Genomic DNA, 9,936 nt, shown 5'->3' with positions numbered 1-9,936 from the left:
TCACTTTGCAGTTTTATGATTTCTGGTTTACTAATGGAAATATCTCTACGTATGGTGCCGGCCTTATCCCTCCATATATTACATGGGCCGCTCATTACTTCCACGCGTTCTGTTTTCAGAATGAAGACAATGTATTCTCCGTTTTATCTCTGAATATGAAAATAGCAGCAAAGTCACAACCTTCACCTAAACATTCTGATAACTTATAATGGGCTTTAGTTTCCCTTTGAGGAATCGTGGGATTCTCAGACACATTGGGGTCAGAGATTGATATTGTCAGTCATTATAAGAGTCCGTCCTGCGATCATCCATCAGCCTGATATTTACTGCAAGAACAGATTCACCGCTCGCTATACCAACCCCATACCCGCTGACATGATTCATTCTATCTCCATTTATTTTCCTTCTGTCACCATCTCATTCCTTGTACCAGACGAGCTTCCCCTCCTTGATTTGTAATTGCAGCTCTCACCAGAGTTACTGTGTGGGCTCTGACAAATTCTCATTTAATATTTAGTGCTCGGGGTCTATCATTTAGTGGCAGAGCAATTCATTCCAAATCTTATACCCTGCAAGCGTTTTTAGATAAAATATTGGGGCCCCTGTACTAACTGCTCTTAGAGAATCAGGCCTAATTGTTTATTACAGGCCCGAGCATTGGGAGAGTGAGACTTAAAATATAAAATGTTATTATTACAATGGACCTAAACATATGAAAGATTTGCTTCTGTCATCAAAATATATATTAAATGTAATAAACCTGGCTTCCAATTTTTAGCACCAGCAGTTCTTTTCAGACATGCCCATTTAATGTTGTAGTATGTTGGCGCTATATACCGTATTTTTTGCCGTATAAGACGCACTTTTCCCCAAAACTGGGGGGGAAAAGTTGTACTTTGGCCTTTTTGTGTTGTGTATGGCTATTTGTGTCTGGACAATAAAAGCACTGCCTGCTTTGTACCATTTCAGTGCAGAATTTGCTGTTCTCATTGTTCAGTAAGCTTGGAGAGGTTTCTACATGGGGAAGCAGAATGTTTCTATTAGAGAAATAAGGTGAAGGATTTTCAGAGCTGGTGATTCATCCGACAGAACGCTGCATTGTTTTTCTTTCCCTGCCATAGAAAATCTTCTCACATAAAAATGACCTGGGCAGTGTGATGTCTGCGCAATGACTACATACGTTTCATTCTGCTAGCTAGAACCTTCCAACAATACCCCGGGGTAGGTAGTGAGAAGAGGAGCTGCGGGTTCAGCTGGGCAAAGCTACAACCTACTGAGAAACAAGCACAGCATGAAGATGTAATGAGGGTCAATACAAAGCTGGAGACAGAATTCCAAATGTTCAATGCTGCTCCAAAATAACAAAACATTATTAATGATAGCCAGGTTTGATGGGCTTATTACAGAATGTTTTTTTTGGTTACAATTTAGTGAAATTAAACCCCATGGACATAAGGTTCCATTGGCAAGTCATCGGCGGTTCAATAACTGAAAGCCAAAACCACCATATTGGAAGAAGTTGGATCAGCTGGTTTAAGGTTGTGAGGATGCAGGTTTTACATTGATGCTTTTGCTCTACCTTATTGGACTTTTACATTTTCAGCCTGGACTTGGATGACTAGCTGAACATTTAATTGTCCTGCAAAACGGTACTAAGTACTACAAGCTCACATCCAAAGCATTGGTCAGACCACATCTGGAATATGCAGTCCAGGTTTGGGCACCAGTTCAAAAAAAGTACATTGTGGAATTGGAGAGAGTGCAGAGAAGGGCAACTAAACCAATAAAAGGAATGGAGGAGCTCAGCTAGGAGGAGAGATTAGCTGAACTGAATCTATTCTCCCTTGAGAAGAGACGTATAAGGGGGGATATGATCACCCTGTATAAATATATAAATGGTCCATATACAGAACTCTCTTCCCCATTATTCACTTTAATATCATTACAAAGAACAAGAGGGCGCTCTTTGCATATGAAGCAGTGGTTGCCAACCTTTTCAGACCTAAGGAACATTAAATGCACCCTGGACTGCACATGTGTGGGAAGCCATTTGTCAATCAGAGGGGAAGAAACTTCGCCCATAGGGATGTCATGATGCCAGAACCCACCCACTCTCCCATCCCAGCTCTGAGCCTGGAATGGGGGACCTGGGATGGGAGCCAAAATTTTCTTGTGGACCGCTGGTCTGAAGAAACAGTAGTTCCAGATAAGGAAGGGATTCTTCACTGTAAGGGCTGGGAAAATGTGGAATCAGCACCCTCAGGAAGTAGTTTCAGCAAGTTCTATAGATTGCTATAAGAAAAAGCTGGATGATTTCTAGAAGCACAGTATATAACTGGGGATTAAGGATTTAAAGTAAAAATAACAGAGACTGCTGACCCAGGGAACATCCGATCGCCTCATGGAATCAGGAAGGATTTTTTTTCCCTGTTGAAGCAAATTCTACCCCGGGTTTTTTTTTGCCTTCCTCTGGACCAACTATGTCTTATAGGGTTTTATATCTGGGATATGTTTATTTCCCTAGGGGTTGAACTTCATGGACTTATGTCTTTTTTTCAACCTAACTATATACCTATGGGACACTTCATCACTTTCTGTATCATCAACATAAAGATGGAAAGCATAGGGGGACATTTATCAATAAAATACTAAACAGAAGCAGAAAAGAAAGACAGCTTGTAATTAGGAGTTATTATTTACGAATTCCTCACTTAGCTTCTGTAAAGCTGCTTCAAGGATTTCTTAATTGTTTGGAGCGGATGGTTAGATTTTTAGCGGGCATTGGGAAGAATGTCCCTTGGTTAAGGGACATTGGCTTAGATTTGGTTTTAACATTTTTGAATTAGGTTAGACATTTGGGTTAGACATTTGGGTTAGACATTGGGTTAAATGTAACATTGGTTAGATTTTAGCATTTTACACTGTTAGGTGTCAGAGTGCTTTCATTTACCACTGAAAATTGTGTACCAGACCAAGCATATTGGTAATGTTGTATCTATAATGGAGATACATTCATGTCACAAAAACTAGGATAATTCACTAGGCCTCATATGGGTGAATGCAGGAAGCAACAGTGCCTTAGATGATCTCACACTGCAGATACAAACCTCCAGGTATTGCCATAAACTAGCAATTTAACACCTAGGTTCATGCAATGCAAGGCAACTTCTACCTATCTAGCCATGACCATGTTGTGGACTTACCACACAATGAGGCTTCTACCTATCCAGCCATGACCATGTGATGAACGTACCACACAATGAGGCTTCTACCTATCTAGCCGTGACCATGTGATGAACGTACCGCACAATGAGGCTTCTACCTATCTATCCGTGACCATGTGATGAACGTACCACACAATGAGGCTTCTACCTATCTAGCCATGGCAATGTTGTGGACTTACCACACAATGAGGCTTCTACCTATGTATCCGTGACCATGTGATGAACGTACCGCACAATGAGGACACTGATCAGAAACCAGTTTATTGTTCTATTTTGTATTTTGAAATCATACACATTGGCCCTGATTTATGAAAGCTCTACAAGGCTGGAGAGAATACACTTTCACCAGTGAAGCTGGGTTATCCAACAAATCTGGGAAGGATCTGGTCCAGGATTCAAAGCATTTGCTAGCAAATAGCAAATGACATTGAAGAAATCCATTCCTGGTTTGCTTGATCACCTAGCTTCACTGGTGAGAGTGTATTCTCTCCGGCCTTGTAGAGCTTTAATAAATCAGGCCCATTGTATTTAAAAGGAAAAGCAGACAAAAAAGTAGTGACGCTCCAGTCTTACCCTGATTTTTCAGGTTCCATGTTATGATGAACTGAAGCAAGTGGCACTTTTCCCATGATGAACAGCATGACCTCCGATCTTTGGTAAGTGGGCAATGTGCTGGCAAATGACCCTACAAAGGAAAATCAGAACTATATGAGCACCATGAAAAATTGCGAGGGGGATAGCGCCCAGAATTGTCACAGAGTATGGGGCCCAGAAATGCTTGACAGTGGCCCTGGGTATCATTATTATGTACAGTAGGTATTAAGTGACATTTTTCAAAATTTTCCTAATTGATTTTATGTGTTACCCTAATATCTGCACTCTGCAAAATTATTATAGTAATATTTCATTGAAAAGCTATGTAGCAAGAAGACACAGGTACCAGAAAAAGAAATCAGAAAACAAAAGAAACCTATAATTGATAATATCTCCAGGATTGGACCTCTCAGAAAACTCTGGTTAAGAGCCCCCAAATTATTTTGCAGGATCTGTAGGTATCTCTTTTAACAGCTGGTGTCAAAATAGATCTATAATTAAAGATTGTACTAATAAAACATCATGGCTGGGGTGCTAGGAAAAAGCTGTACAAAAAAGCATTAAAGGTACAGTTTTCTGGGGAACTTTTAAAAAATGCCTGGAAAATGGGCTGCTTTTATATATGTATAAAACTTTATCTGTAAACACTGTTTGATCTAATCATTGCTTGTTCAAATATGTTGAAAAAGTCTTCTTATAGGGTGTAAATGTTTTGTGAGGCTCCAAAAGAATAAAATAACTGAAACTAAAGCTCTTTTGTTCCTTATGCCAAAAAAACTCTTCCTTTGCCTGGCAGCAATTATTTACAAATTGTACAGACAACCACACATGTGGTTCTTCATCTTACAGATGCCAGGACAAAGTAACTCCCATGCCAATGTGCAGAAGTTATTATTATGGCCATTGGAATATATCATCACCTAGGGGGTGCCAACATCACAATAATAGAACAGAGCGTTTTGCAAGGTGCTGTATGCCTTATTGTGCAAACATGCTGTGCAAAAAAGACACAAGGCTTGGTGAGCTCCAAAGGTTTAGTTCTGTCCATGTGTATGGTTCTTTACTACAGAATCATTTAAAATGCTGCAACACTTTGACAATGAAATAATTAATTTGCTCTGTAAACTTAGCACTGCTCTGGACATTTACAGAACCAGCAGGCGGTGAGATGCTACTGACTACGTTAAATTGGTTCTGCTTAGTGCACAGTGGTGCTGGAAGATGTCCATTATAGAGATGGTACCAGGTGGAACTGACCAATGGTTCCAGGGGGTCATTTGCCACTAAGCTGAAGAAATCCATAATCCTTGTTAACCCAATGAATTATCTAAAGTGCCCAAATGATTGTCATCTTTCTATATGTCCCAGAGCCCTGAAGGTAACCCAATCCTCCAACCTGGGTTGGCTGCATTGTTTTCTGACCATCAGTACAAATTAAAATTAAACTGAAAAATACAAAGTGATTTGACTGCACAAGGTGCTCCTCACCCATCAAGCTGATCTCAAATGACCGATATGAGTTTCTTCTATTTATATATATATATGAATCAACTAATATAACTGTTAGAGTGATGTAGGAAATTATGCAAATTTTCCCATACCGATAGTTTTGATGACGGCCTCCTGGAACATTCTTTCCTCTTTCTCGTTGGTGATCTTTACGTCTATGTTGATGGCAGAGTCATAGCTGCCGGTCAGTTCGTAGTCGATGCTCAGTCGCAGCTGCCTCAGAAGAGTGTTTAACACTTCGAGGACTGTAGGGCCTGCAAAACACATAAATAATGTAAGAAATCTTATATAAGCATAAACCAGTTGTCAAATAAATGCATTACCCATCAGTGCCAGTAGGTGGCGAGGATGGCTCATTCACACAAAGCTCTGTACACACAAATAGGGCCCATAAATAAAAAGTAAAACAATCATGTACAATGACTTTAATGACCTGGGGGGAAGGGATCATATACAGTATGGTACCCAATATCCTGGGGGAAGGGATCACATTCCATATTGTACCCAACCTACAACCTACAGTGTCTAATAACCTGGGTAGGGAATAGGGCTGGGATATCATAAGGTGGGGGGTCTCTACCTAGTACAGGTGTAGGAGGAGTTGTAGTCACATAAGACCCCACTATGCACCCACAGAAAGCATTGATGACCCCACAGGTGCTGCTGAGGAATGTGGTAACTAAATTGAGATATAAATTTCCACCATTTGCTGCTACCTATCCTTGGAGACTACAAATCTCTGTAACTCTATGTCAGGGACAGAATTAGTGATTTGCAGACTTGCTCGGATTCAGTGACATAAAAACTAAGACCTCATAAGCATGAAGACAGGCAGTAATGAAAGACAAACAAACAAACAAATTCAGGTTCACTTATTAAAATCCCCTCTTTGGCACAATTCCAATATTTCCTAAAGAGCAGAGATCCTTTTGCTGCAATACTCAGCATAATTCAGAGCTGTCCCCTGCAGTACCTCTTTCTGACACTGGATGTCACCAGTCCTACTTTAAACATACGTTTAATGATGCATTAGTAATTACACAGTTTATTAATTTGTCTTTATCTGCATGGAGTAAGTTTGAACATGCTGGTATGAAGATGTTATGCTAAGCTGGAATAAGTTTTTGGTGCCAGGGGAATATTTGCAGCAAGCGTTGGATCTGTCACGCCTGTGCAGAAATACAGCTATTTACGCCATTAACAGTCGCACACTGTGCTGCTAGCTAGACGGCAGAAAACAAATCAGTGACATTTATCAGCAGGGATGTTTTTCAGGTCTCAGGTTTTATAACGGCTTCAGCAGCACCCGGGTGTCCTTTAAGTAGGTTACATCGTGGCATTTACTGAGCAGCAGGAAAGTCGCCTGGTCCCATGATAAGTAATGAGTTTCTGGTGCATGCAACCTCATCCCATGAGACATAAACACTGTAAAGGCAAGACGGTAATTTGCAGGTTTTAAATAAAAGCTTTCACACCAGAAAAATGATATACCAGCTTCTAGTTTGTAACTGAACCGGTGCTTTACCATGCAAGTGGTTCACTTTCATCACTTCCATCTCTCTATTTAGCTGCCGATAGCCTTGGGGAGGTCAGGAGACGCTCAATAATAGAATACAGACTTCAGGTGATTGGCCCATCACTGTCACATGGAGTCACTCACTCCCTCCCCCATACCTGGAAGTACTGAGTATTATTTCTAGGAGAAACCAGAGAGACAGATGAGAGGCTACCATGATGGCTTCAACCTCCACACATTGATCAGAATGATTCTCAGGATCACACCTGAGCAATGGCGGCTTCCATATTTGCAGATTAAACATTTACCCTTGCAATGGTCTCGCCTTCCCACTGCAAGGGTTAATTCAGATTGTCAGATAGGTGGCTCAGTGGTTAGTACTCCAACCTTTGCAGCACTGGGTCGCAGGTTGGAATCCCAGCCAGGATATTATCTGCATGGAGTTTGCAGGTTCTCCCCGTCTTTACTCCGGATACTACATATGACTATGGTAGGGACATTAGATTGTTAGCTCCTCTGAGGGACAGCTATTGATATGACTATGGACTTTGTACAGCGCTGTGTAATATGTTGGTGTTATATAAACACTGTGTATTAATAATTATGTAAAGCAGAAGTAGGCAAACTCCGGGCCTTAAGGGGGGATACGGCCTAGCCAGTATTCCAGTCTGGCGTAACGCCCCCCTAGTTATTTATTGTTGGATCCGGCCTGATTGAATTGTTGCGAGTTCCCGCGATATCATCGAGTTCTCGCACAGTGACCCCAATTACTAAAGAGCAGAGGCAACACGCAGCTACCAGTCTCCGTGTCTTCAACCCCGAATAAACTGACAAATTATTCCTCGTCTAACACCACAACAAAGCCTTGTGTTTAGTGTGCAATCTAAAGGGGCATTTCCATGCCAAGCATGCGCACACGTACAGGGACCACACCATGGATAAGCGGAAGACTAAGGCTGCAGTCACAGTTGGAAAAATCCTTTCCTTGGACACCTTGTATCTTCTGGCCTAGTGTGCTTTCTTGACCTCCGGAAATGGCCTAGTAGTCCAAAAAGTTTGCCCACCCCTGATCTAGAGCAACCATTTTTACCTAGGGTTCCTCCTGAGGTTCTTAAGGATTCCTGGAATTGTTGATGATCGATCCCCCGTTTGATGATGCCTTCATAGTTGTGGTGCCGATTCCACTTGGTAGAGATTCTCTCTAGCAATGAAAGTAGCTTTTCTCCCAAATAATTGGTTAAGCCAGGGGTTCCTGGAGACCTGAAAAAGATATCAAGTGTTCCTCAGGGTTGAAAAGATTGGGAAAGATCGGTCTAGCGGATGAGAGGATAGATTAATCATATTATTCACGCTCACAGACTTGTCTTCATGTGACCGGTACCCGGAAGCCTTTTCAGGAGCTGAATCCCAGCTGTAATATTTGTTTTTAGCATATAAAAGATGGAATAAGTATTTGGTGTATTAGCATGCATCGTGGTTAGATTTATATGGAGTTCCATTCCTGAAAACTGATCCAAGGTGATATTAAAGAGGAACTAAACTCAAAACCTTCAATCCCACAGGGCAGTCCGATCGCTCTCTGGAGGTGTCTTGCATCGGGTCCTGCGTGGCCCCGGGATTCATCCTGGAGCCGGCACTCCGGGCTCCGCCATCTTCTCTTCTTCTTCCTGTTCATCATCCTACGTCACCCGACAAATTTTTATCTTTGCACGTAAAGGCTTCTTAAAAAAAAAAAGGGTGTTACACAAAAAGAAGAATTTTTACTTTACATAAAAGAGGTCACAAAATAAAGTTTAGGTACGCTTTAAGCAGTAATTGCCTTCTAACAGCTCTGCATGCAGAAATGGTCCCACGTTGAATGAACATGGCGGATGTTTTCCTCGTGTCTGCCAACAGAACAGATGAAGTTATTCCCTCTCCTGGATTTCGGTGTTATTTTTCTTGCTAATCATTTCTATTTCCCATCTCCTGAGTCACCCAATCAGTGCAGAGATAATGAGCGCCAGCGCTATATAACCAAACTTTATTCTGACATAAGAAAACGGCAGAATAAAATGGGAACTGCGAGCCGCAGGTCATTGTGACTTCTCTCTGCTGGGAATATAGCTATTCATAGATCAGTGAGGGCGAGCGGCCATTCTGACTGCCAAAAGATTTCATTGTATGAAAGATTTTTCTTTGTACAGAATCGGATGAGCCGGTGAAATGCACATAATGAGGAAAGGAGGGGGATTTATTAAGGAACGGAGATGGTTCACCTGGCAAAGGTAATATTATTATTATTAAACAGGATATATATAGCGCCAGCATATTACGTGGTGCCGTACAATAAATAGGGGATGCAAATGACAGACAGATACACAGGAGGAGGAGAGGACTCTGCCCCTAAGAGCTTACAATCTAGGAGATGTCACTCAGCTTTTGCTAACTTCAACCATCCAATCATGTTCAAGAAAGAGTTCCTTGCATGTGATTGGCTGTTGTTTGCAAAGTGAATTTTCCCACATTGACTAAGCTAAATGAAATATTCCCAAGGTGACGATTCACTGAATTGGTTGGGCCTGGTTTAGGAAACATTGACTATCATGGGTGAACCTGAGTGATCCAGAAAACCTGGAATGGATTTCTTAAAACTCATTGCGTTTTCTGGGTATACTCTTTAAGGTACATCACACTTAGTTCCCTGCAGTAATCTCCAAGCTGCATGTGTAGGTGCTTTGCAATTTACTTAAATTTAAATTACTTAAATTAAATGGTAGGTCAAAGCAGAGCGTACCTGAACTACAGAACACCACACCTGGAATTATAGCAAACTTCCCAGGTACTCCAACAGGAAGGATTTTTCTGATTACAGTTCTGTAATACTTTGCAGGAATTCTTTACCTTGGTACTTGTGCAGATGCCCGCTCACATCTGCAGTGACTGTCCAGATGGCAGCAATTTGTTGCTGTGTGCCCAGGAGCGGGAAACCGCACCACAGGAACCAGGCGAGGCTGCAGTGCAAATCTTCAAACAACCAGAAAGTGGGGAACCCCGCCGCAATCTGCTGCAAAAAATACTTCCTAGTCTCTCCCATTGACTTTAATAAGAGAT

At 41.6% G+C, this 9,936-nt stretch overlaps 1 long non-coding RNA gene across 1 annotated transcript; it reads right to left on the bottom strand.

The window, feature by feature from the left end:
* Positions 1–3,797: 3,797 nt before the first annotated feature.
* On the bottom strand, positions 3,798–5,604 carry LOC140329947 (uncharacterized). The gene is made up of 2 exons (XR_011920526.1): positions 5,420–5,604; positions 3,798–3,909 (listed from the first exon to the last, which is right to left on the bottom strand). It is a non-coding gene; the product is annotated as an uncharacterized lncRNA (long non-coding RNA).
* Between the last annotated feature and the right edge of the window lie 4,332 nt (positions 5,605–9,936).

This window comes from Pyxicephalus adspersus, chromosome 4 (assembly GCF_032062135.1).
Source record: "Pyxicephalus adspersus chromosome 4, UCB_Pads_2.0, whole genome shotgun sequence".
NCBI lineage: Eukaryota > Metazoa > Chordata > Amphibia > Anura > Pyxicephalidae > Pyxicephalus > Pyxicephalus adspersus.
This window is presented reverse-complemented; position numbering and strand designations above follow the sequence as displayed.